Source organism: Nannospalax galili, unplaced genomic scaffold, assembly GCF_000622305.1.
Source record: "Nannospalax galili isolate Female #2095 unplaced genomic scaffold, S.galili_v1.0 scaffold383, whole genome shotgun sequence".
In the NCBI taxonomy this organism is placed as follows: Eukaryota; Metazoa; Chordata; class Mammalia; order Rodentia; family Spalacidae; genus Nannospalax; species Nannospalax galili.
Window position 1 is genome coordinate 1,421,577 of NW_008351346.1, and position 27,190 is coordinate 1,448,766.

Below are 27,190 nucleotides of genomic sequence, written 5' to 3' on the forward strand. Positions count from 1 at the left end.
AGAGCAGTTGTGGTGAGTTTATGGTTACAATGGTTGCATGGAGTCCAAATGTGGCATTTTGCAATTCTTCACCCTATTTTGCAGCTCTTACATATTGCCAGCCCCTTTCTTCTACAGCTTTTTTCTGAGCCTTAGAGGGGGTGATGATGTTAAATGTCTTGTTTGGGGCAGAGATCTCAATTGTCACTTAACTGAGAGTAATTGGTTACCCCATGACAATCATGCCTGTACTGTAGGTTGTAGTTTGAGTTTATAGGGTCCACAGCTGGTTAAGGCCACTGATGCTTTTTCATCCCCAGTAACCTGCATAGCACCTTACAGTACTTTGAAAGCAAGACAGCAGAGAGGAATGTTCTAGCTTGGTGCCAGCATACTTTCTTTATACATTGCAACCAAGGTGTGTTATGTCTTCAACAATAGATTCACACCGTCTACAGATGGTGACCAAACAAGATGGCTGGCAAGAGTCTGCACTGCCTTAGGGGCCCATGTTCCCTCATCTCTGACCAATTCCTATAGAAGATTCCCACACCTGGGAATTTGCTTCGAGGAGCTACATCATCAAGTCATGTAGGTTAATGCCCTTCGATTTATTTGGATTATAAGATAGTAAGTTTCCATGTGATGTTTTTATACATCTTTTGTTTTGGTTAATTCACCTCACACTAGTCTTCCCAGTTGCCTCCTCCATCCCTAACCCTTCCTACCCCCAGCATTCCCCCTCTGTTTTCCTTTTACCTATGTTCTACCATGCCCCTGCTCCTAAGGAAGTCCCCATATCTGCTTTCTAGTTTGCAGACCTCTTGAGATACTTCGATTGAACAGACAGAATTAAAGAGATGGAGCTAGGATCTATATATGTGAGAGAAAATAGAGCAATTCTCCTGATCCTGGTTTATCTCAGCATAATTTTTTTCCAATCACATCCATTTGCCTTCAAATTTCATAATTTTACATTCTTTTATAGCTGAATAAAATTCCATTGTGTACAACAATTTCTGAGTGTATACCCAAAGGACTCTATGACATACCCCAGAGATACCTGTGCATCCATGGTCATTGCTGTTCTATTCACAACAGCTAGAAAATGGAAGCAGCCTAGATGTCCATCAACTGATGAATGGATAATGAAAATGTGATACATGTACACAGTGGAATACATTTCTTAGACTTGAAATTTACAAAGCTTGCTCTCCTGAACCTTCTCTCCCTGAATCTCTCAGTACCCTTACCTCTGTGCCTCAGCTGATTTTCCCTCTGCCCTCCAAGTTGTGATCTTTCTACCACGTACAGGATGCAGCCATTGTTCTGAATCTATAAGCCTCAGACAGTGACACTCACATCTCATGAAGACAGCACTAGGGGGCTGGGAAGATGGCAGAGAGGGTAAGAGCACTTGCTAGGCAAGCATGAACATCTGAGTTTGGTTCCTCAGTACCCACATTAAACACTAGGTTTGGTGGTGCACACTTATAACCCCAGAGTTGGGAGGTTAGAGATAGAAAGATCACTGGGATTTGTGACCAGCTAGCATTGGGTTTAGTGAGAGGTGCTGTCTCAAGGAAACGAGGTAAACAGCAATAGAAAATGATAGATACTGATGGCCTCCTCTGCCCTCCATACATGTATGCAGGCAGAAGCACACAATGCATTATCTGTTTAGCTCTATTTCTTCAATAATTTTGTTGCTTACCTACGTCAAATCTCTAATTTCCACATCTAACTTCTACCTATGTAGCAATGTCAGCCTTGGGGCTGTGTATCTTGGGGTCAGTTCTACAACAGCCATATCGCTTGAGATCAGTGTTTTAACTAAGGAGGAGAATAATCTATAGCCATCTGTTAACAGTGTCATTTGGTTTGACACATCTTCTGAGAGTCTTATAGATAAAAAGGGCTAATGAATTATTAAGACAATTAAAACATTTGAGGTGGACATGGTGGTGCACACACTAAACCCAGCATTTGTATGGTGGAAGCAGGAAGATCAAGAATTCAAAGATATCATCTACTGTATACAAAGTTCAAGCCCAACCTGAGCTACATGAGACCTTCACAGACCACACACACACACACACACACACACACACACACATATGCATGCACAGGAAAGAATAAAACAAGAAAGACAATTGAACTATCACTTAGTGCCTGTGAACTCAGTAAACCAGAAACAATAATCAGAGTTTCTACCACAAAGTAACAGTCAGGAGTTTGTCTTTGGGTGATAGAAAAGAAGCATAAATAATAAACACTGGGAAGAATTAATTCAAGATCATTCATAGTGAGCTGAATGCAATTCTCATTTCTCAACACCCCTTGAGTCAGCCAGAGGATTGTGCTTATAAACCTAGACACAGAGGTGACAATCACTCTATTCTCTATATGCAAGGCCCTGGGATGTTAGGACACAAATACATTACTACTCATTACTGGGAAGAAGGAGTAAGGATGTCTCTAATAGAAATTCTTCAGTCAAAAACAGTGGGCCTAGATATTTTATTTAAATCATAGGATAAAGCAGTTTACAAGGAAGTGAATAAAATGCTTTGGGAAAACTGAGCTTAGAAAACATTTTAGAACACCTCAAACATCTTGATCATCTTTACACCTCCATCCCCACTGGCACCCTCCCATAGCATCCCCATAGGGGCCCATATACTCTGTCATCTCTGTTAAGGCCCACTGTGTTGTTAGTGCCCCCAGCCATTCCACAGTGCAAGTTTGTCCACTGAGTCTACTCAGCGTATCTAGAGTCCCTTGTTTTAGGAAAATCAGTTCTTCTTCATCTAGTAACAATCAATTGCCAACATTTCTTCAGATAAGATTGGAATCTGCTGTTCATTTTCCCAGTTCTATGCTGGGTTATTGTCTGCCTGAGTTTGCATGAGACTGGTGTATGCTGACACCTTTGCTATAGAATCATGTGAGCAGGTTCCCAGGAGCTTGTAGGACTCTGTTTCCATATGATCATGTACCTCCTCCCTGACTCTTACAGTCCTCTCCTTCTGCGATGGTCCCTGAGCCTTGGGTGGGTGAAGTTTAATAAAGGGGCCCTTTCCAAGGACCATTGTTCAGCAGACTCTTGATCTCTACACTTTAGCCATTTGTGACCTTTTGTATTCCTGGCCCTCCGCTGCATAAGAGAGCTTCATTTTTGAGAACTGAGAGATTCATTACTGTCCTTTCTTTATCCCTATTCTATGTCCCATGAGCCTTAGGTGTAGAGGTTGCACTGTAGATGTGTCCCTCAGGCCCGGGCAATTCATGGACAATGTCCGTTTGTGACCAGTTGTGGTACTTGGTAGTAGTCTCTGACTGGTGCAAAATGAGAATTTTTTTAAACAAAGTGATCACAGATTTATTACAGAAAGTGGAAAAGCACTCCAGAGACTGGAAGGTGCTCCAAGGAGGACATACCTTAGCATTTCTTGCCTGGTTTTTCTTACAGAGCCCACAGTGGTGTGTTATGCCCTACCTTTCCCTGAGTCCTCAGTCTTATACCTGATATTTAAGTGTCCCTACTCAAAATCAAGGATTGCAAAGAATTCTGAGAATAGAAAGTGAAAATAAACTCATTTACATACAAGAAAACTTCCAAAATGCTATCCGTGGATTTAACCATAGAAACTGCAGGTGAAGAGAGACTTGAAGAATATATTCAAGTTGCCAAGGATGGGTAGAAACCCTGCCAAGCAAGAATACTATCCTGTCATTCATAAGGAAAGATAAAACATTCCCTGGGCAAACAAAGCTGTGGGGGTTTGGCTTAGACTTTCCTTAAAATAAATGCTAAAGTGAGTGCTTCAATATGAAACAGAATAATAGTGCCAAAATGAAAACGTGCAAAATAAAATGTGCTGTAAGGATAACACTATAATCAAGTTTAAAATATTCTATTACTATAAAGGTCACATGACAACCATTTTTAATTTTGGCATATAAGTTAAAACACAAAAGTATATATATACACATATATTGTATATATGTCTATATGTATACTGTATTATATATATGTGTGTGTGTGTATATATGTATGTATATGGAGACAGAGAAAGAGCTCACTAGTTAAGAGAACTGACTGATCTTGCAGAGGATCCAGGTTTGTTTCCCAGCACTAACATGGCAACTAACAACCATGTGTAACTCTAGTTCCAGGGGATCCAACACTCTTTTCTGACCTCTACAGGCATTGCATGCATGTGGCACACTTACATGCATACAGGCAAAACATTCATAAAAATAAAAATATATCTCAATATACCGATTTATTAATTGATAAATGGTTGTTAAAAACATATAAATTGTGATATTAATGGTGCAAAATGTGGGAGAATGAGAAATCCTAACTCTTTCAGAACTCATCTGTCCCTTGCCCTACAGCTGCAGACCTCAGACAGTATCATTCATCATCTCACACAAATGGCACCAGGTCCCCTGCACCTGCACTCTCTTAAACAGAGGCAGCTTATAAAATTTACCCATCACTATACATTTTAGACAACAAAATTTACCTTCTTATATCTATTTTTGTAAAGGTCAGCTGATGGCAGTAAAATCAGCTTAATATTGTTTACAGGAGCTATGAAATAGTTTTTGTAAACCCCACACTAACCACAACAAGATGTGTTATAACATAAAAACTTTAAAGAAAGAATTGAAGCATACTACTACAAAAATTCATCAAATCACAGAAGAAAAGAGTAAGTAAGGAATAAAGGAACAGCAAAACAGAAAAATAATAACCAAATGACAATAGTAAATCCTTATTTCCTAATAATTACTTTAAATGTAAATGGGTTATTTTTCCAAACAAAAGGCACAAAAGTAAAAACAAGAATTGACACTGTATTACCTGCAGTACACACTTTCATCTTCAGAATACACATAGAATTAAATTAGAGTGTTGGAAAAAGACACAAACAGTAACCAGAAGAGAACAAAGTGAATTGTACTTAGACAAAATAGACTTTAAATAAAAAAGGGTCACTAGGTGAAAAAGAGATCATTAAGAGAATGAATCGCTTCATCACAAGAATACAGTAACTGAAAATGTTTATCTAGCCAAGATCAGGGCATCTAAATGTATAAAATAAATATTAATAGACGATAAAGGAGAAATAAGTAACAATCTAATACAAGTAGGAAACTTCAGCACTCATTTTAACACTGGATAGGTCACCCATAAAAAAATCAATGAAGGAATATTGGATTTTAACCACATATTAGACCGAATGAATAGTACAAAAAGTATATATAGAACACCTCATCAAACAGTAACAGAACACACATTCTTTTCCAGTGCACATGGATATTCTTCAGGATAGGTAAAATATTTAGCTATGAAAGAAATGTGAACAAATGTTTAAGGATTTTGATCATGTAAAATATCCTTTCTGACCATAGCAGCATAAAATAAATATCAATGACAGCAGGAAAATTGGAACATTAATAAACACGGGAATTAAACAACATTCATAAACAACCAACTGTTCAAAGAAGAAATCATAAGGGTGATACAAAAATTTTGAAATAATAAAGATGGATATACAACATAACAAATTATATGAGATCCAGAAAAAGTTAGAAGAAAAAAGTTTATAGTGATACTACATCAAGAAAAAAATGAAACATACCAGATTAATAACCTAAAATTACATCTCAAGGAACGAGGGAAAAAAGAGAGAACAAATTAGATCCAAGGATACCACAAAGAATGAAGGAAACAACAGCAACAAAACCAAAATGAAATAGACACTAGAAAACCTGTAGAAATTCATGAAGCAAAGAGATTTTCCTAAAGAGCAACAAAAACTTATCCATCTTTAACGATGTGAATAAAGAGAGCAGCCTCAACTAAATAAAATTAGAAATGAAAAAGTCATTAGAATTGACACAAGAACAATGTACAGAATCATAAATCATTGTGAATATGTCAAAATACTGTATCACAGAAAAACAGCTGACTGATTCTTTAAACACACACACACACACACACACACACACACACACACAACCTACAAAGAGTAACTCATGAAGAAATAGAAACCCTAAATAGACCAATGAGTAAAATAACTGATTCAGAAACCTCCAGCAATGGCTAAAAAACCCTGCAAATCATGGCTTCACTGGTGAATTCTATCAAATACCCGTATTTAATGCCAATCCCTCTAAGACTATTCCAAAAACTGGAGGAAAAGGCAGTGTTTTTATACTCTTTTTTAAATTTTATGTGTACAAGTGTTTTTGCCTGCTTGTATGTAAGTGTACCTGTGTTGTGCAATGCCCACAGAGACCGAAAGAGGATGTCCAATCCCTTGGAATGGGAGCTACGGATGGTTTGGTTTTTAACCACCATGTGGGTTCTGGGAAGGTCCTCTACAAGAGCAATCAGTGCTCTTAATCACTGTGCTATTTCTCCAGCCCTTCATATTCATTTTATAAGCCTACCATAGCCTTGATACCAAAACCAGAGACAGGCTCAAGGAGAAGAGAAAATTATAAACACAGATGTTAAAATCCTCAACAAAATGCCAAGAAACCAAAACCAATGGCCCATTTATAGGGTTACACACTATGATCAAGAAAGATTTATGCCTGAGATACAAGAACAACTCAAAATACACAAGTTGAAAATGTGATATACCACATTAATAGGATGCAGAATACATAGTCATCTCAATAGATCAAGATAGAAAATAGCATTTGACAAAATTCAGTATCTTCTCATAGTTAAAATTTTCGATGACCTAAGTATAAAAAGACTTCAAGACAGAAAAGTTCATTATGATAAGCTTACAGCTAGCATCACATACATTGATGAAAAACAGAAAGCTTTTTAGGATCAGGAACAAAACAAGGGTTCCTACCTCAGCACGTCTACACAATACAGTGTTCTATAGAGGTTCCACTGAGAGCATTTAGTCAAAGAAAAGAAATACAAAGCATCCAACTGGGAAAAGAAGAAATAAATTTAACTCTGTCCAGAGACATAAGCATATAGAGAGAAAATCATAAAAATCTCAGCAATGAGAGAAGAAAATGGTCTTTAGAACTAATGGAATGCATTTAATAAATTTTCATGACACAAAGGCAACATACAAAGCAAGCAGTGACTGTGGGCAGCCACAATGAGCTTCCTGAAAATAGAAACACTGTGTATAATTCCAAAATTTAAAATACGTAGGCATTTGATTAATGTGATAAAAGAACTATACACTGAAAACTATAAAACCCTGATGAAAGGAACTATAGAACCAAATAAACAGAAATAAAATCTATTGATTATGGAATAGATTCGTTAATATTAAAAATGACCATTCTACCTGAATTAACCAGGTTTCTGTCAGAGAGAAAGATGCAATAGAAGGGAAGGAGAAAGCGCAGGTCCTAGGACATTCTAAGCAGGGTTCAGTTCAAGTTTCCAAGGCTTTAAATCCTTGAGGGTCAGTGCTGACAAGTCTGGGGTTCTGATGTCCAAGGGTAGCAAAAAGAGAGAAATCCATTAAAGAGAGGTGGATTTCCTATGTGTCTCTTTTGCTCTGTCTTGGTTCCCACTAGTTGGATGCTGTCTGCCCACACTAAGGACTGCTCTTCTCCCTCAGTTCACATCTCACAGGCAAGTCACCTCTGGAAACAGCTTCTTAGACACACTGAGGACTGCTTTATCAGTCCTCAAGATATACCAAAATCCAGTCAATTAGACACCTAAAACTTACCATGCATTACCCAAAGAGATCTACAAACTTAGTGAAATAGAGAAATAATCTTAAATTCACATGGAACTGCATATATATGTGTATATATATGTATATATAAAGCAATATCAAAAAATAACAAGATTAGAGTCATCAAGCTGTCTGATTTCAAAACATACTTCAAAATTATAGTTATCAAAATAGTCTGGAGCTGGCATTGAAAACAGAAGTAGGGACAAGTGGGAGTACAGACAGACTACAGAAAAAATTCACATTCTTCATAGTTAGCTTATCATCAACAAATATAACAATTACACACAACAAGAAGACTTTGTCTTCAATAAATGGTGTCAGAAGGCCTGGATATCCACATACAGAAGAATGAAATTAGACGCATACAAAAATAAACTCAAAGTAGATTTAAGACTTCAACATAAGATCTGAGACTATAATACTCCTGGAAAAAAACATGGAAAAACTTTCTTGGTATTGATTCAAATGATTTTTAAAGATATGACTGCATTAGTTACTTTTCCGTTGCTATGATAAAACACCATGACCAAGGCAAGTTATAGAAGGAAGAGTTTATCTGGCTTATGATTCAAGAGGACATATTCACCATGTTGGGGAGGCATAGCAGGAGGCAGCTGGAACAGAGAGCTAAGGCTCACATCTTCAAGCAGGCACAGGAAGCAGAGAGAGAAACTGGAAATGGGAAGGAAGCTTATGAACTCTCAAACCCACTGCCAGTGAAGAGCTTCCTCCAGCATGGCCATACCTCCTCAGTGTTCCATGACCATCCCCAAACTGCCACGAATTGGTGACCAAGTGTTCAATATCCGAAACCTCTATGGGAAATTTCTGTTTAAAACAACCACAATAACCTCAAATGGACAGACAAAGACAAAAACAGGTGAATGAGGTAACATCCAACTAGAAAGTTCTGCAGAGCTGAAGAAACAATAGACAGGAGAAAGAGACTATGGAATTGGGGAAAGGGTGTATGAACCACACATCTGATACAATACATGAGGGAATCCAGCCACTCAATAGCAAGAAAACAAATTTTCAGTAGAAAAGTATTCAAGGACCCAAAAATCTGTTTCTCAAATGGAGACCAAAAAGAGACTTAAACGCATTTGGAAAAAAACGTCCAGCATCACTAATCTTTAGGAAAATCCATGTCAGAAGCACAGTGTGATGGCACCTCACACATGTTAGAATGACTGTCAAAGAGACAAAAGATAAATTTATAGAATATAGAGAAGAGGCAGTCCTGTGCTGCGGATGAGAATATCGTTGGTATAGATATTATAGAAAGTACTATGGAGGTTTCTCAGAAAAAAAAGTAGAACTACCTTACTATTTTGGCAATCTCACACAGCTGAATATATATCCAAAGTAAATGAAATCAATACCTCAAAGAGATAGCTGTATTCCTTTGCTTATTTCAATATTATTTATAATAAGCAAAGTATAGAGTCAACCTATGCATCTATTAACAGATGAATGGATAAAGAAAATATGATAAATATATACAAAAAACAGTAACCAAGCTTCAAAGCAAGAGTGTCCTTGTGTGAGAGTAGAGATGAACACAGAGGACATCATGATGCGTGAAATAAGCAAGACATAAAATAAACACTGCATGATCTCATTTGTAGGTGGGAACTAAAAAGAAGTCAAACTTGAAGGAGCAAAGCCTAGGATTGTAGTTTGAAGGGATGGGGTGAGTACCATGTGGGAAAAGAGGGAGATGTTGGTCAAATGGTACAAAGACTCAAACAGGATGAGTAGGTGCTGGGATCCCAGAGAAAGCATGGTGACAACCATCAATGATACTGTATTGTGTACTTGAAATTTGCTAGAAGAGTAGATCTTAAATGCTTCCACCACAAAACACAAGTAACTATGTGTGGTGATGGATGTACAAATTCGTTTTCTTGTGGTAATCATTTCACAATATATAGGTATTTCAAACCACTATACTGTGTACCTTAACTTACATAATATTTTTATCAACTACTCCTCAATCATGCTGGAAGAAATAAATGAGTGAGTAGAGTTTTTAGCTCTAAATTCTTGAGTTCAAGAAAATGCAGCCATACCCATCTACACTGCTTTCTACACACCATGAAGTTCTGTTATCACAACTGGTAGTTTCCAACCTCACCTGTAGACACTTGACTTCAGCAGCTAAAGGTGATAATTTAATGGTTTCATCATTTTTTGAGGTGCAAAATCATGATTCACCTCACTTGCAAAACTGATTAGACTTCTAACACTAACTAGATTCAAGAACTAACTCAAAACTCAAATTTTTTTGGTCTTTTTGAGACAGGGTCTCCCTGTAGCCCCAGCTGTCCTGGAACTCACTATGTAGACCAGGCTGGTCGTGAACTCACAGAGATCTGCCTGCCTCTGCCTCCCGAGTGCTGGGATTAAAGGCGTGTGCCACCATGTTCATTCTCTTGGAAACACTTTTGGAAAAGAAATCTGTTTGATCAGACTTTCATCAGAGAGAACAGAAGCATTCAAGATATTTGAGACATAAAAAATATAATATGGGGATTGAGGGTTTGTGATTTTTGGAACAGCTATAGGTATGTAGTGGAGGTCGAAAAAGTGGATACTGATTGTATCAGACTGTATCACCTGGATGGGTGTTGAAGAAAGGACGGTCCAACTGCACTAGCCTAAGTGGTAGCTCTTGAGAGCTCACTGGGAAGTCACAATGAACTCATCTTCACCAGTCAAGTGGGTTCTCTTCTTCTTCCTTCTGAATTACATATGCATCCTTATTGGAAAGAAATAACTACCTGGAAACTCCAAAGGAGAAGGGATTCTACAGCATGGAATTTCTGTCTTCCACAATGCATGTAGAGCCAACAGGATGATGATGATGTCTCGTTTATAATAATGATACAGCAATTATTAAAGGAAAGGCATCATTAATGACAGACTTCTGGGTGTGTGAATCACAAGGATTGTATTTAAGGACAGTTTCTGCAGGAATGCTTAATGCTCAGCATGAAGACAGGTGATCATCCTGTTTAGCTCAATACCTATTCTGGCTCTACTTTATGACAAAAAGTATATTTAAGACTCTGCTAGTTCTCCAAGATATTCTTCCAACTCTGTTGTCACAAGAATATTGTTCCATTTTTGTCCTAGAAAATTGTTCACTTTCATTCAGCTCTGTACCCCATCAGTATTTCTGGAGAAACATCAGAGGACCCCCCTCTTCTGAAGTCTTCCATGTGCACCTGGATCCTATCTTGAGTTTCATTTACACTAAACTTTCTTCAGTTTAGCTGTCATACTTTTCCTACTCAAACATCATTCAGTATATCCATTACTCCTTCCCCTTTCCCACTCAGCATCCAGCTTCCTCTTGTCCTTTCTTTGAACAAAGAAATCCAGAGTCCATCCAAGTTTGAACTTGCATGTCACTTCTTCAGAGGTCCTGTCTTGGTCTTAATCGGCCTGTCTCCCACCACCCCCACCCTCCTCTTTTTGTTCCTTTAGCTTAAATCCCTAGAGCAACTCTTCATCCCAGTGTTTGACTTTCCTTATCACTATTCACTGTTTATACCACAGGAGCAGAAAATGAGCTAGAACAAGAAAAAGAGTGTGCATTCTCAAGGATGGAAGCCAAGCTGACAATAGTGGCCCAAGCTACCCATCAGCTTTGGACTAGGATACAAGGTACTTTCATAACATCTGAGCGAGTAACTTCATGGGAGGCAAACTGAGCCATTTAAAATGATCAAAAAGAGAGAGCTTGAGGACAAGAGCTTTAAAAAGCATCCTCTTTCTCCTAATATTGTACCTAATTATGTGTTCATTACTCAGTGTAAAGCACAGAATCAGCCAGGATCGATCTCCCATCCTATAAACTCTCAAAAATACTTGGATGAGTGGATAAGTGAGGAAATGGAGAAAGAATAGGGACAGAACTCTGTCTCCTTGAAACCAAAAGGAGCCTTCAAAGATGACTTGCATCTGCTGATGTATGGGAGACTCATGCCTTGCGTGTGTGTGTGTGTGTGTGTGTGTGTGTGTGTCTGTACAGCCCTGTCATGTTGGTACCTGTGGGATCGTTCATACACATCCCTACCTGTGATGCTTTTTTCTTTTTCTTTCTTTTTCTTTCTTTCTTTCTTTCTTTCTTTCTTTCTTTTCTTTTCTTTTTTTTTTATGATACTGTCTCCCTAATCCCATCCTGCCTGGAAGTCACTATGTGGACCAGGTTGCCTTGATCTCATAGAGATCCACCTGGGGGTTGAAGGGCTGGCTTTAAAGGCACATGCCACCATGACTGGCATGTGATGATTTTCCATAACAATGTGGACATGTGCATCTACTAACAAAATAACAGAATTATTGACTACTTAATTTTGGATTTATCTGTTCACAAAGCAGGCACACCCTTATAATTCCTCTTTACTAACTCGACATGGAGATTCTATATCAAATCACAGCAATTTTTAAAAACTTTACTTTTAAAGTCAAGCATTATGTCACACACTTGTAATTCCAATGCTGGGGAGGAGACGGATAGAGGATGAATCCCTGGGACATCTAATCTAACCTAGTCAGTGAGATCCAGATCAGTGGGAGATCCCGTCTCAAAAAAAAACCAAGGTAGACAGTGACCGAGAAACAACACCCAAGGTTAACCTCCAGCCTTTACACACATGCACCCACTCAAAATCAACAAACTAAAATTCAAATTAAACAACAGAAAATGGTTTTAATATGCAAAGATAATATTTCCATAGTTTGTTTTGTTGCAGACAAGAGAGATGCCAAACATAAACTGTAGAGCTACCCCTAGGCCTGACAAATCATTCTTACAGTGCAACAGAGAGAACTTCCAGAGTGCCAAGAAAGTACCCTCCAATGGTGTGTGGTCTCTCTGTTACAAACTCCAGAGGAAATGTGTGCAACTTCTGTGCTTTGGGATTCCTGGTTTTATGTGTTAAATATAATTTTTTCTTTAAGTTTTGTTTTTTTCCAGATTGAGTACAATAAAAAGAATCAGGCATTTCCTCAACTAAATTGCATTCACACACACCCCTCGAGATGATGCCCAGCCATCTTGATGGGAGTTTTGATCATTCTGATGCCATCGTCACTCATTTTTTGATGATTTTTTAGGTTTATTGCCATAGATGGCTAATCTCTTTCTTTATGTGTTTCAGATATCATTTATTACCGATAGCAAAGGATAAACCCAAGTTCCTCATTCCCAGCATTCTGATGGGAGGTTTGCTCACAGGGTGCCACAGGCATTGCCAGCAGCCTTTAAGAAAGTCATTGGGTAGTTTTGCATGTTGGTTGCACTCACAACAGCAAAAGCCTCCTCTGGGGGATCTCTCTAGGTGTGGGAGACCTACGATGAAGACAGGTCATTCCTGGGCATCTGGTCTCTAAACTTGTAAAGCCAATGCAATGATATTACACCATCAAAGCGATTCTGATTCTCACTCTCAAATCAGCAGTATAGTACACAGCAGCCCAAAGAAGGAGTCTTTAAGACATTAGGCATTTGTTCATGTCTCCCAAGATAAAGAAGTCACAACAGATGCAGTCTGTTCGACTGCTGAGTGGAAACTGACAGTGAGCATAGTGTTTATGAGGACTCTCTCTTTGTCTCCTTTTCAGGCCTTCTTTGAAACTCATGGTGTCTAAGAATGAATCAACTGGGCATGGTCAATGGTCCCTCAAACAATTTTCACATCTGTTAGAGCAGACCACATTTGAATCCAACTGTACAAAACTGATTCTACTTGCAGAAACAAGCAGTCACAAGTGCTCGGGACATGTCTCCCATTCTGAAGCATTCAGCAGGTCCATAGTTCATAATACTGCCTTGGCATGTGAATCCCAACATAATTATGCAATTTAAAGGAGTGGCAACATCCCCAACATGCCCTGAATGTACCTCAAGAACACAAGTAGTTAAAAATTACCACTTTGTGTTTTGTGGTGAGATTGTCTCCTTTATGGTAAATGGAGAAATAAACTTTGTAATTGGGAAATTGAACTCCGAAATGATTCTTCTATTAATTATTTTCCAGCTTAAATGAGTATAAGTTTTAAAATAATCAATGCACACTTAACAAGCAAAAAGTCATTATTTTTAATAGGATCATTAGTGTATTTTTTTCACAAAATGCCGGTGGTTATTGAATCTATACTGCCTGTGAATAAAAATGTCAGATTTCATCATTATTATTGTCTAGTAAAGTTTAATGTGCACACAATGCATTCTATAGCATATAGAACACTGGTACTTTGCAAATCAGGCCCCTCCATCTCTCCCTCTGTCCCCCCTTCTTACTCTTTTCCCCCTCCCTCCTCCCTTTCTTCCCTGTTTCTTATATGCATACACACACGCACACACACACACACACATGCGCACACTACACACACACACGTATATATGTATATATGGTTAACACTTTCATCAAATAATTAATGACCATAAACCCTTCCCAATTTATTTGTACTTAAAATCATATTCCATTATTTTATTGTACTCATAATACATTAACGCAGATTTTGTCCCCGTAATCTACAGCCCGGTCATTTCAATTGATTTTTTTGGAAGATGTACAACAACAACAAAAAAATGTATTTTTTTTCTGCAAGCATCTCATTACCAAGTTCCGAGAGTGTGATCTTCTTCCAAAATTGGCACAAATAGACGAACTACGGAAACATCATACGTGATGCTCATGAATTCCAGATGCAGACAGTTCAATCCATGTGAGCTCCAGGCATCTAATAAGCACCCTTGTTGTGAGAATCCCATAAAGCAACTTGGTGACATAATAAAGTCACAGCTAAGACTCCATTGATCTGTTTCTTCCATTTTGACATTTCTTCCATTAAGAGAGTATTATGCTTTCCTTATCCTATTGAATAAAAGGCAAATATTGAAGAAAAAATATTGAGTTAATAAGTAGCCAACTAAAAGAGTAGGAAAGGGAGGTTGGCAGGGCCCTCAATTTGTGACTAAAGTATGTTCACTATAGAAGCCAGGCAAGTCTGTAGGATTTGGTGTCTATAGGATCTGTGTGTTTAAGCTCCCCCAAATAGCTGGATGGACTTGCACTGAGGGACATCTATGTTCAAAAGATTGACTCAATAGGCCTTAATACATATGACAGAATGCATGAAATCCAGTGAGGAAGGCTATGGAAGCATGAAGATGGGGGAGGGAGCCTAAATGTGATTAAGGTGTGTTATATGAAATGCATGAAAATTCAATATAAAAATACATTAAAAAATAGCTACTGGAAAAGACTTCCCAGAAATGAGCAAGTGAGACACAACATGGGACAATTCTGCTCTCCAGCTGTTAATAGAACCACAGGTTTGTGCCAACACGCAACTTATCTCTTAGCTTGTCTTTCAGCCTATGGAGTCACACTTAAGTTAGGAGAAAAGAGGCTTAGTATAACTTTCTTCCTGAGCACCTCACCAGATTATACTGCTTGAGTAATCTTGTATAATTTTTTCAGACACAGAGACAGGGAGAATTCTCCCCTACTTCAGTTAATATGAAGGATGGCCTCTTCCAGGCCTGGTGGCACACATCTGTAATCCAGGCTACTCAGGAGGATGGAGAGTTCAAGTCTTGTCTGACTGACAGAGTGAGATTAAGGTTAGCCTGGGCAATTTAATGAGAACTTGCCTCAAAATAAAATGTAAGGGAGGCTAGAAAGATGGCTCAGCAGTTAAGAGCAATGGCTGCTCTTACAGAGGACCCAGTTTGATTCCCAGCATCCACATTACAGCTAATGACTGTCCATAACTCCAGTTTCAGGGGATTCCAATGCCCTCTTCTGACCTCCATGGACATTGTACGACATGAGTGCATATGCAGGCAATACACTCATACACATAGAATAAAAATAATAGATAAAATATTTTTGCAAAATGTAAGAAAGGGGACAGGGAATATAGTTCAGTGATGGGGAGTGTATGTCTTGCATGCCCAAGGACCTAGGTTCAATTCCCATTAGTGAAAACATAAAGACAAGGAAAGGGTACCATACTATCATTATGCCAGAGATATTATCAGGCTCAAACAGAGGAATGTGAGCACCCTGGAATTCAATACGTCATGGATAGACAGGGCTGCCAGGTACCCTCTCTAGATATCACAGGCACTAAAGGAGGCAGAAAACAACAAATAAGTCAAGGGAATAGATGGAAGCATAACATTAGCAACATGACAGCAGAAGGTGCTTGTTCCTCACGCAGGTGAAATGATGACACTGCACCTCCTTTCTTTGCATTAAAACTCGTCCACCTCATTAACAGAAGGAGACAGCACCCCGGAGTATGTACTGCAGTTGTTTCTGTCTTATTGCTTCTAACCTGTGACAATAAAACTCTACAGAAAACCTTCCACAAATGGTAGACCAGGGCCATATGGGCAGATCACATGTAATGAGATTGGCACAATATTCAAAACAGGGCCAGGCAAACTTCCACAAAGCCAGAGCCCAAGCCAAGTTTCCCAGTATGAACCACATATTGGAAAACCCAAAGATAAGCCTGATTAGAGGCAAGTGGCTCCACAAGGACAATATGGCCACTGAGCCAAAAATAAAAAATATAAAGGCACTAAGTGGATCGTATCTGCTTCCAAGATCACAGTCACCTACCAGAAAGAAGACAGAATCTGGTATAGCTGAGCTGAAACGGACAATGGGTAGCACCCAGATTGAAGAACGTGTCCTAAATCACGAAAAGGGGGCAGAATTGTTGACAATGGAAACAGTTGAAGCCAGGTGTGCCTGAGATACCAAAATTAAACTCAGTTTTTAATATCGGGGGCCAGAGAGATGGCTCAGTTGTTAAGAGCACTGGTTGTTCTCCCAGAGGATGCAGGCTCAGTTCCCAGCACCCAAATGGTGGTGAACAACTGTCCATAATTCCAGTTCCATGGGTTCAAACCACCTCTTGTGACCTCTGCAGGCATTGCATGCACATGGTGACTTACATACATACAGGCAAAATATTCACATAAAATAAAAATTTTTAAATCTAATTTTTAAAACTCATTTAATGTCTACTGGGTAATTTGGTGCTCAGCCTTCCATTAGGAGCTACTGATGTGTAATCAATGCAGGGGACTGAGAAACTACAACCAGGGAGCTTCACAGTTTAATGTCATAGTTTAATATTGTTCAATAATACCTATCTAGTGGGAAAGAGCTACCACATTAAATCTACTGTGAAATATAGAATACTTTCAATAATATTTATTAGAGCCTCTTTGCACTGAAAATACCACAGGGCAAGATAGCCACCTAAAAGGACCCACCCTTACCCACACACACACACACACACACACACACAAAGGGGCAAGGAAATGAGGAAAAAAATACATTCTGTTTAGGGTCCAAGAGAAGGTGCTGGAGTAAAGGAAAATCTTAGAAGGGCTGGGAACGGAGCTTAGATGGCAGAGTATGTGCCCACCATACACAAAGCCCTGGGTTCAGTCCCATTATCACCTAAAACTGTGTGTGGTGAAACACACATGTGATCCCAACACCGAGGAAGCAGAAGCAAGAAGATCTACGGTTTAGGGTCAGCTTCTGCTGCGTGAGTTTGAGGCCAGCCCGAGATACTGTGTACTGAGGTTGCATGAGGTACTGTCTCAAAAGGGAAGGAAGGAAGGGAGAGAGGGAGGGAGGGAGGGAGGGAAGGAGGGAGAAAAAAGATAAACATAGAGAGAGACAGAGAGAACAATAGAGACATATTCTGGGTTAGGCATTCAGGATGGCTACATGAAAAACAAAACATGATCCCTCAACTCTGCCACCTTCTTTTCCTGCTTACGAATAACTTGGAATAAATAAAGACTTTTCTTAGAAGGGAAAAAGTAAAAGACATTCAGAAATATCAGTTAAGGGCCTGGAGAGATGCTCAGCAGTTAAGAGTACTGGCTGCTCTTACAGAAGACCAGGGTTTGAATCCCAGCACCTACACAGCAGCTAACAGCTGTCTGTAACCCCAGTTCCAGGGGATCCAGCGCCCTCTTCCATCCTCCATGGACACTGCATGACAAGGGTGCACTTACATACATGTAGGCATAACACTCACAAACATAAAATTAAAATTAACATTTTTTTTAAAAAGAAATATCCATTAAGTTCTGTCACCTACATTTTTGCTCATGGTAAATCTAAAAGTCCTCATAGTTCCTGGCCATAGTCTAGGGCCCTGTTTGTGGCCAAAATGCTTGTTCTGCTCTATAGGAGGATCTCAGGTTATATCCTCCTGCTCCAGGACTCAGTCTGCTGGTATATGAGGCCATCTTGAAACTAATACCACTGCAATAGAGCATTTTGTCCTGTGGGATAGTAGCCACTATATGGCTCTATCACTAAGGGTCCGCTGCCACTACACTGTGCTCACAGAAGTGGCTGCTGTGTCCCAACAGTAGCTATGGAAGCTGAACTCAAGGAAATACTCATAATCCCCGTGCCAAAGCCTAGAAGCCCATGTGGACCCAGAAGCCCGTCATGACTTCTATTACATATGAGCCTCACAGCACCTGATGGTTAGCAAATCCCTGACCTGTCACAGGTGAAGACATAAGGATTGATCCATCAGAGCAGTCACTGGAACACTCACAGAAATTACTAAAGGCAAACACAGCTAAAGAAACTAAGGACCCCTACCTAGAACCAAAACCAATAAATCTTAACCTAAATAACGCCTTAGAATGTATCCACAAGTCAAAATCTTTCCATATAAAAGCTACTTAATAAAACTGGAAGAAATGACCATTTTACCATATACACAGATACCAGGGTAGAGGCCACCAGCCATAAATAAACAATGAAACATGAGTTTACTTAAGAACCACAGTAACTCTTCAGATAGGGAAATACAAGTTCCCAGAAATAAATTTGAAATGATTATCCCAGGGAAACACAGTGAGATATGAGAAGATAGACAGGCAATTGAGCAAAGTCAGGAGGAAAATTCACAATCTGAAGGAGAAATCCAACAAAGAAACGTGTGTGTGTGTGTGTGTGTGTATGTGTATGTATGTGTGTATGTGTGTATGTGTGTGTATAAACCTTGGACATGAAGATATCAGCAAACAAAATTTAAAATATAATTGAAAGCATCAGTAGCAGATTACACTAAGCAGAAGGAAGGCTATCCAAACTGGAAAGCACATCTGCTTAAATAGCCTAGTCCTGGGGAAAAGAATGAAAAAGAACAAACAGCATTTACAGGACCTAAAAGACATCAAGAAATGCTCAAGATTTGCATTATGGTGGTTCAAAAAAGAAGAAGATGGAGAAGGCACAGAAATCTTACCTAATGAAACAATAGCTTTGTAAGTCCCAGCAGACACCTGGGCATCCAGATCCATGAACCACAAAGAGATCATCTCTGAAGTTCCTTGTAGTCGACATTTCAAAAGTCAGAAATAAGTAGCTGTATAAAGACATCAAGAGAAAAATAGCAATCTACAGTTAAGAAAAGTTCTATTAGACTAACAACTGATTTCCCAACAAAACTTTATAGACCAGAAGAAAATCTGATGATATACAAAATATGGAATTTAAAAGAAAACAGCTCAAGCCTAGACTTAGAAAGTCAGCCTTCAGAAAAAGAAATTAAGGAGCGACAGACTTCTTTCTGGAGAAGCAAAGAGAAGGAATTAGTCACCATGAGGCTGTCAATGCAGGAAATTCAGGAAAGTGCTTCAACTGAAAGAGCAGGGAGATAACTATCATGAAAGTACAAAGCTCGCCAGTAGAAATAAAATCACACCAAGTTCCCAATAATCCATTAGTATAATGAAAATGCATCAACATTCAAATAGATAAAAAGCAGCTTAAAAGGCAAACATTAACAATATCCACAGCTATGAGATAAGGAATTTACTATATAAAGAGAATAAAATTAAATCAACAAAACACAAATTTTGTGAGAAAGGGTAAAATCCTTAGTATTTTAACATGACTAAGAAAAAGTGTTTTCAGATAAAAACAGCAATATTTTATATGCATAATATTTTATATACACCCCAGAGTACCCATAAAAATAAGACTACAGTATGTAGGCAAGTGAGGAAGAGAAAAAAAAATCTAATTTAATCAATAAATAAAAGCAGCAAACCATAAAGTTAAACCAAAAAGTAAAGAAAGGAAAAAAGGAAACAGAAAAGAATCAAGAAATAACTAAGAAAACGGGAGGAGTGTGTTACCCCCATTGAATAATAACCTTCAGAGATTGCAGAGGTAGCTCAGCTGTTAAGAGCACTGGCTGCTCTTGCAAAGGACCAGATTCCATTTTCAACACCCACATGGTGTCTTACAACCATCTGCAACTGTACTTTCAGGGAATCCAGTGCCCTCTTCTGATCTCTGCTGGCACCAGGCATGTACATGGTACACATAACATACATACAGGCCAAAATCCATACACCTAAAACAAAAATAAATCTTTTTTAAAATGCTAATTAAAAATAATAATAACCTTGAATATTAGTGGATTGAATTCCACAGTTAAAGGATAAAGAGTGGCTAAATGATTTCCTATAAAACCTATTGTGCTTATAAGGATACATGTACTCTATAAATGAAGTGAAGAAAAAAGTTCATTTTATGCAAATGGAAATCCAAAGAGGGCAGGGGTAGCTATACTTATGTCAGAATAAAACAGAATGGAAAATTCCTTTCCTTCTTAAACCATAGCTGCTTCTTAGCAAATATTAAAATTGTGTACTTCCCAGTGTAGCCATGAGCATCATACGACACTTTCCTGGAATTTCTTCTAACAACGACCTCTCCAGGTTCAGGACTGTCTCCCTGATCTAGGCACTGATCTAGGCACCACTGGCTATACTTGGAAATGAACTAATTGCTGATTTTTTTTCCCCCATGAAGTTCCCAGACTGAAGGATGTTTAAAAAGCATTCAGTGTAGACTGGAGTCTGCATGGATCCTAAGGTTTGATCATTTGGGCTTCTGGACATTCAAGGACTCTATTGTCTGGCCTTGCTCTTTAGGGAGTAGTAATGTACCTCACTCCTTACTGACAAACTATTGAGCAGTGTTATCCAATAGAAATATAATTTGAGACAAAAATGTGAATCGTATATGCAAGTTTAACTTCTATGATGGCTGTAATGAATGGAAAGTGAAATACTTTAAATTGACTTGGACAATACATTTCCCCTAGAGGCTCTGGAGAAGGCAGTATGTAAGAGTGTTCGCTCTGTATGAGTTGCTGAGTTTGAATCCTCGGCATCTACATAAAAAGCTGTTCATGGCTGCATGTGCCTGTAACTCTAGCACCGACAGAAACAGGTCTTGAGAACTCACTGGCCAGGCCCTAGCTGAAAGGACAAGCTTCTGGTTCAGTGAGAGACCCTGTCTCAAGGCAGTAAGGCAGAAAGCAATAGAGGAAAACTTCTGGTGTCTTGATCTGACCTCTACATTCATGCATACGTACATATGCACCTGAACACTTATGTGCATGCACTCTATAAATACACTACACAAACAGACTCAACAATAATAATAATAATAATATATTTAGCCCAATAGATCTAAAATACTATCATTTCCACATATAAACAGCATAAAATATGTTGAGATTTTATCTTTCAGCCTCACTGTGTGTTTCACTCAATGCCAAGTCCAGCTCTCAGTGGCCTCGTGTTGCATGTTTTGCAGCTGCAGCTGGCTGCAGCTCTACAATTTATACTTTTCAGGGTTAGTGATGTGCGCCTGATGACAGAGCAGACACCATGGGAAGAGCGTCACTGATGATCATAAGGATAGAGAGAAAGCAAGCCTTAAAACATGAAAAGTCACTGACAAAAAGTCATCAAAACTATCAAAAATCTGTAAGAAAGAGAGGACACTGGAAGACTGGAAAGGCTAGCACATGAGTTTGCTCTGGGCCAAGTGTTATTGTCTAACCGCATTAGGAGTTGGAGATTCTGTTTTCTCCTCCTTTATCATCTTTCTGCTGAGTAAGCCCAAATGAGCAATTTTCCCTGACTCTGCCTCAACTTTCTCATTTGTAAATGAGAGTGACAAAGAGATGTGTTCAGGATGATATTAAGAAACTAATAAGTACTGCAAAAAATCACATAATTAGGAACAGTGAAGATTTGTTCTGCTTTTTCTCCTCTAATCCAGTGTCTCATCCCTTACAAATATCTTTCCTTCCAATTCTTCTGGAGTCAGAAATATAGTTAACCACAGCACCTGCTTATCCTACAGGACCATCTTTCCCTCAGACTAAATGATTATTAAAAAAAAAAAAACTGCACTTCTCCATGCTGACAAATAGGAATAAGTCAGATAAAGTACAGTAAATTAGCTCTCAAAGCAGTATGACCCAAATTAACGGAGTGTTTTAACTTCTGTATAAAACAAACATGAGAGCACGCGTACAGTTGCAGTCACCCCAGGAACAGGTTCGCTGTTTCCTACGAAGGGTTGATGTGACTGGAAATGGATGGAATCCTGGTAGGATGAAGTCTGGGTCAGGTAGCTAAATATAAGTACATGTTCCTAAGGTGTGCTAGGAAAGGCAGTGGAGCACTCTAACATTAACATGTTTGGGGCATTTTTATCTCAAGCTGTGACCTCTTAGGGGAAAGTCATTGGAATTTTTTCTGACTCAGAAGCTGAAAGCCTAAGAAGAAATGGTCAAGAACCCCCAATGAAAATCAGTTAAGCTACTTCAAAACCCTTTTTAAAAAGTGTAGGAAACTTTTTGCTACTCTAACATTCCCCCCTCTGAAGAGGTAACCCTAAAATCCTTTAGGGATTCAATAAAAACTCCCAAATACTTTTGACAGTTTTGGCATTTGGAACAGAGTATGTTGCTAAGAGGCCCAAGGACATTTTGATGATTTTTAGCCAAGAAACTGGCTACTTTTCTTTGGGGTCTTTTTACCCTAACTGCCTAGCCAATTCCTAACTCCTATTCTTATCACACCATCCTCTGAACGTGTTACCCAAATTGTCCATAGGGAGCAGGGACGCAGACTGCTCTGGCTTCTTCCATGCTGAACAGGGATGCAGGGTGAGGCAACTGGGGTACCCCTTCAGTGGATCTATCTAAAAGACTCCCAAATTGCATAACTCATCTGCAGGGAGAAAAGAAAGTCAAAAAGGCTGGAAAGAAAGAAAAGAAAGAAAGAAAGAACGGAGGGAGGGAGGGAGGGAGGGGAGGGGAAAGGAAGGAAGGAAAGAAGGAAGGAAGGAAGGAAGGAAGGAAGGAAGGAAGGAAGGAAGGAAGGAAGGAGGAAGTCAGAAAAAAGTGATGGGGAGATATGGGAGGAGTTGGAGGGGAAGGAGCCGGCATAGATTTGATCAAAACACCCTATATGTATGAAATTCTCATTAATTTTTTAAGTAAAATAAAGTAATTATTTTTAACTCTTAAGAATTAAAAAAATAAAAATGTAGGGATGGTCCCTGAATACAAAAGCACTTTATCTGGATTCACTGATATCTAAAAATTCATATGAAGAGTCAGTACTTTAAGCATATTTTTTTACCTTGTTCAACAGTGAATATTCTGAGCAATATAACATCAAAATGTTGTCAGATACTTATGCCTCAGGCAGAAAAATACTGTGTCTTTTTTTATTTTTTTCTTCTATGTAGCCCATTTTCCCAAATAGAGAGGCTGAGAGAAGGGCTGACATCCAGGTAATTTATTTGGGAAGATGGTGTTCTGGAGAGGAAATAAGTTACAGGGGAACGAACTGGGAAAGGGGAAACAACACACACAGGGACTTAAATGGGCATCTAGAATTCATTCCCATGAGATGGTATGAAGAGTCTTATAAGAGTGAGTCTCACGCTGAGCACTTCAGGTATGGGATGGAGACAGATTTATCCGTTGCCAAGGGTGGCCTCGTGGGCATAAATGTCAAGTAGATTTCAGCAACTCTCCCAGACTGTGGCATCAGCAAAATCTTCAGAATAGAGAAAGGAGGTACACAGTACAGTCCCAATTAGAAGGGTTGTTGAGTTTCTAACATCAGATGGGGCAGGCTGCTGCAGCAGAGACAGACAGAAAAAATAGGACCTGGTGGATCTGAATGGGATGCAGAAGTTTGTAGCACAGTCCACCCCTCTGGTCAGCTAAATGTCTTTTAAGTCCAGCATTTTATCTTAAAGGTAAGAATGAGCCCAAACAACTAACTAGTATCTTCAAACAACTAACAACAGAGAGTCAGTGGACAAACATCAGCTCTTAAAGAAGTAACTGATAACTACCATCTCCCCTAACATAATCCATCCCAGAGACTATGCACCAGTAGCTGCACCTCATCTGACCTGATGGTTTGAGCCAGACCTTCATCCTTAGAGATCTGTGATCCCGATGGCCCTGTCTTTGTTAGGTCTGGATTGTGATAGTCATTTAGTCTCCCTTGTCAGTGGTCACAGAAGCCCCAAGAGATGCTACAGGGAATCCTTGAAATTCCAGATACACTCAGCTCTGACTTCCTTCTTTCGTAAGAACTGGTATCACTACCCCATCCACATCAGCAACATTTTCTTTACATACTGGTACTCTGTCATGTGTTGGCCCAAAAGGAACAGGTTGTGACTAGCTTTCAGCACAGTGGGGTCAGTATGTTCCTCCATGAGACATTTCTCTTATATCTATCATCCCCCAGGAGGAGCCAGGACCTCTGATCTGGCACAGTGTGAAGCTATTGGGACAGGAGACACTGATTCTACAAGTAGGCCTCTGGAGAGTGATAACAAATGCCAACTTCCATTCTTTGTCTGTGACTCATATGTTGAGTCCACTAGAGAGTTCCTGGGGGCCAATGTAACAGATAAACACAGATTGTGATTGAAACAATAGCATTTGATTCTTCTTTGGCCTAGAAGCTTGAATTCTCAGAGGACACCAGGGGAGACTCATTCCTCCTGCTTCTTTACTTCTAAAGGGTAGTGTTGGTTCTATGATTCCTTGACTTACAGTTGTATCTTTCCAATCTTTCTCTCTTCTCTGTGTCTCAAAACCTACCAATGGAGATGTATACTTGATCCAGCAAGAATCCATGTCCTAAAGGTTCCATAACAGCATCACCAACTGGGGACCAAGCACTCAAATGCATGACCCTGTGGGGAACATTTCTCATTCAAGCCACCACAGTCACCATATTGACAATCAGGGAAACTTGGTGTTGGATCTAAACTATGCCAGTTCTTGACTCCGGGGATTGTAGCCTTCCACACTCAAGAGGTAAGGCATAAAATGAAGACAATGATATCCCCCTCGCACAGTGAGAGGCAGTGTATATTAAATGACATGTATAATGTTTTGAGTACAATTTATGATACATTTGCTTGTCACTGTGTCAAAACCACAGGATAACTGTGAAGTCATTATTGAGAGCTTTCAAAATATTCACTTTGCCCAGTCCCCATTCTTGTTGCCCTGCTTGATGACCATACTAAGGCTGTGACTCTCATAAGAAAACCCAATACCAACTGGTAAAACAAGTAAAACTGAGATCCCCTTCTCCAAACTTTGTCATCCTACCAAAGACACAGGGCACATGCATGTGTTCAAAAAGAAAGGATAAGAGGGGCACACGACCACATTCTAAACTCTGCAGTTCAGACTGTAAAAGGAAAAGGTTATCAAAGAAGGCAAAAATGTGCGCAGATTTTATCAAGGAAGGGTTTTCAGCATAGCTGAAACCTGACTCCGGCCTTGGAAGAAGCAGAGGATTTGGAAAGTGACAAGGAGAGGAAAAACTATCAAGATGTCCACCAAATCAAGGGTAAAGAAGGGGCTGGAGAGACGGGTCAGTGAGGGCACTTGCTATGCAAGCATGAGGAGCTGACTTCTAATCCGCAGCACCCATGGGTAAAAAAGCCAGGCACAGCCATGTGTCTGTAACTCCAGCACTGTGGAGTAGACACAGGAGTATTAGCAGCCTGAGGCCTCACTGCTCCGCCAGCCTAGTGCAAAAGGCAAGCTGCAGGTTCTATGAGAGACACTGTCTCAAGAGAATAAGTTGAAAAGTGATGGAGGACACCCAACAACTTCTCTGGCCTCTGCATGCAAGTATTTGCACATACACAGACATGCGCACATGCGCGCGCGCGCGCGCACACACACACACACACACACACACACACACCATGCGCACATGCGCGCGCGCACACACACACACACACACACACACACACAGAGACAGAGACAAAGACAAATAAAGGGTAAGAAAATGACTCAAGGAAAAAAGGAAATAATTAACAAAACAAATTCTGGAGTACGCATGAAAGGGATTCCTGGAGGGAGAGAAAAGTGTAGGTCTTCACGTGTCACAAAAGAACTAACTCCCAGCCAACAGGATGAAAAGAAGAGCAAAGGCAGAAATGAAATGTGTGGTTCTGCTCAGAAATGTTTAGTCTGGTCATAGCAGTAGAAATGGTTAATCTTTCAGGGACTCAAATCCCTGATAACTATTAATAGCTTGTCGTGATGGGAGAGGAGTGCTATGGGAAAAAAAAAAAGTATGACAGAGCCTCAAAAATATGAGCAAAGTAAGCAGAAGAGAAAAAATGTAAACAGAATCATTTTTTATGGACATCTGAAAAACATATTTACATGAAAGGATTTAGCTGTGGCTATAGGGGTTCTCTCTCTCTCTCTCTCTCTCTCTCTCTCTCTCTCTCTCTCTCTCCCTCCCTCCCTCTCTCTTGCTCTCTGTTTTTGTTGTTTTGCTCTTTCATTAATCTCCCCGCTCCTCCAGAACAAGAAAATGAACCCTGAAAAACAATTATTAGAGACCGACTCATAGATGACTTGATTTTAGTTAACTTGCTTTGTAGAATGTCCAACTCACAGAAATTCTGTGTGTATTGATTAATTGCTTTTTAGTTGAGGGCAATAAAATCCAATTCAAGTTAACTTAAGCAGGAAAGGTGAATCGACTAAATGAACCCAGCTCATTCATGCAATTTAAAGGAAGAATGAGGGCAGGGACTGATGGAAGGTACTGGAACAAAGAAGCAGAAAGCAATCAAGGTTTCCTCTCTGCCTTGTCTCGGCTTCTTCCTACAGACACACTTCTTCCCTTTCTCTTTGCCAGACAGTTTCTCCGCTTCTCATTTGCTGGGTCAGGCAAATTATTCCTCAGCTCCCTGCTCACACTCCAACTCCCTGGGTATTAACCCTGCAAGTCAGAACACTCTGAACTGAAATAAAGCCTGTGTTTCCCTTTTCCACAGTTTTAGAGGAGAAAATGTGTGTGTGTGTGTGTGTGTGTGTGTGTGTGTGTGTGTGTGTGTGTTGTGCTGACTGAAGGTCGGACCCAGTCTGCTACCAAGACCCTGCGTATATAGCTTTTATTTCTCTACCTTTATATTGTGATACCTTCCCTTCTTTTTGTTACAGTCTTGACACACTCAGCTTTTACAGTTTTTAGAAAATGGCAAGCT